Raw genomic sequence first — 2,642 nt, 5'->3', positions numbered from 1 at the left:
GGACCATTAAGATCTGAATGGTCCAGCTTTTTTTTTAGCTGAATGAAAAAGATCTTTGTTTCCCACTTTTACCCCAAATCACCTGAGAAACCAAATCCTCTCCAAACCCTAACCTCTCCTTCCACCACCATCGCTTCTCTAGCCACCACCACCAGTCGATCGACGCCTCCACCACTGCTTCTCTAGCCACCACCATCGTCTCTCCCAATTCGACCACCGTCGTTCCCAACTCGACCACCACCGCTCCGTTCTTATGAGATAAATCGATCTTCTGCTCTTGTATTTGCATCCATGTTTATAATATGTGGACTACATGGGATTTGAAATGGAATACTTGTATATGAAAATATGTGATTTAAAATGAAAATTTGAATGATTTGACAATAGAATTCATATGAATATTGTTGAGTTAAATATATGCACATAAGGTGTTTGATGAAATGCCTCAAAGAGAATAAAATTCATAAAATGGAGGTATAATCGGGATTAAAGTTTCCGGTGGGTTAACATATAACAATTTTATTTATATGTTGATTTGCTTTTATTGTTCAAAGAAATGGTTAGGATTAATTGAAAACTAGAAGGTGTGGAGAAAACTTTTCTTGAAGCATGTATTCACGAGTTAACTGTTAATGGGCGTGAGGGAGGTAACCTTAAAACATTGTCATGGAAGAATATTTCGGAAAAATTAAAAAAGCAACATAACTTCATAGTGGAACAAAAACAAATGAGGAACCGTTATGACTATCTAAAAGGAAGATTTTCAGCTTGGAGAAAGCTTAAAAACAAAACAGGCAATATTTATAATGCCGTGACAAACATGTTTAATTTATCAGAAGAAGAGTGGCAACTAGAGATGAAGTTATTTTTTAAACAATAATATCTTTTCTCTCTGAATAGTAGTTCTTAATATATTTCAAGAATCTTATAGAGTTTTATAATATTTTTTTCCAAACAGTCTAACAAGTATGTAGAAGCCTTAAGAACCGTGCCACTTGCTTACCCCCGAACTATGTACTCAATTGTTTGAGGGCTCTACATCTAATGGCTTTGAAAGTTGGGGTCCATCTTCTACACTTCCACATCCTTTTGAGGAAGTGTTGGACAACACTTCAAATGGTCTTGAGGACATTGATTTAACTACAATAGGTACTCCAATTGTAAGTGTTAATGACGACTCACCCGTTTAGCCTAAAAAAAAGGGGGTGAAAAGAAAGGACAGGGAATCCGTAACAATATTAACGAGATGGCAAAAGTGTTTATTGAGAAACATAAAGCTTCTAATGATATTGAGGCATGTATGGCGAAGTTAGAGTTAATGGGATGGGATGTACTTGATGCAAAATATCAAACGACGATTTTACTTTTTGGTGAAAGTGCCGATCTTAGGAAGGTGTGGTTACTTCTTAATCCGCTAGCTTGTGAGCCATGGGTGAAAAACGCAGAAGCGAAATACGAATTATTTTGAATGTTTTTTGTTTAAGGTTATGCTATGAACCTTTTGGATGTTTGTTTGTTGAAGGTTATGTTATGAATTTTTTGGATGTTTGTTTTGTTGAAGGTTATGTTATGAATTTTATGGATGTTTTTTAAAGAAAATTATGTTATATGTTTTATTCATGTTTTTTATGACAGGTAACATATGGATTCGGACGATGAGTTCATAGTTTTCATGGTAATTTGTTGGTATTGGCTACAATTAGCCTTAAGAGGAAATGAAAGGATAAGAGATCTTAATTCGGCATTGACCTGTCATGCATATACACAAGAATTGTTTCATGGATCAAGTACACAATAGTGACATCCGTGGCAAAACCGAGTACACCTTAGTACTTACAAACTCGAATAAGCGTTTAACCGCTTATTGCGTAACGAACAAACGAATAACCAAACGGGTCTGGTTATGGTCCGGATATCCCAGGGTGCCATCTATAAGTGATATACGATCTATGCAAGCTAAAATATTAGTAATATGGCCTTAGTTCGATAGCAAACAAGTTAAACGAAAACATGCTCGTTTAACTACCCGCTATAGACTTAAACGCGAAAGATAGTTACAAACCAAACATTGTATCATCCGTTAAGCCGAAAAAGACTTACCAAACACTTATTTGAAATGTTTTAAGTGATCCGTGAAAATATTTTCGATTTTTACAAACGTATAGTATGTTTTTATAATTTTACACAAAACTAGCCGAAAAACACTCGTTTTCGCTCCGTTTGTTGCACCCGATATATTTTTGTCGCCAGAAACCGAACCCGAAATAAATTTGGACTCGGCATTTCACGTTCGGAGCACGTAAATCGAGAAAAGTGGGCCAAATGGGCCCAAAATGGGACCCAACGAGCCCAGCCCGCCAAAGAAGACTTTTCCCCCCTTAAACCCTTTTCATATTTAAACAAGTTCTAAGATATTTTTTGATATATTTTTCATGAGAATTCTGGACACAAGTTCTGCTCCAGCCACAAAACCTTCAAACCCTAAGGTAAGGAGCTTAAATAAGTAGCTTTTGTACTTGTTTAAAGTCGTTTAATACCATAAAAACATGTCTTGGTTACTAAAAATCATTCCTAACCGTGTAAAAATCCTAAAAATGGTCCATAAACATGTTTTGATCATAAACACGGTAAGGAACCTGTTT

Source organism: Bidens hawaiensis, unplaced genomic scaffold, assembly GCF_021521415.1.
Source record: "Bidens hawaiensis isolate Kalapana, Puna unplaced genomic scaffold, B.hawaiensis_p1.1 tig00002181_1, whole genome shotgun sequence".
NCBI lineage: Eukaryota > Viridiplantae > Streptophyta > Magnoliopsida > Asterales > Asteraceae > Bidens > Bidens hawaiensis.
Note: the sequence above shows the minus strand (reverse complement) of the source record.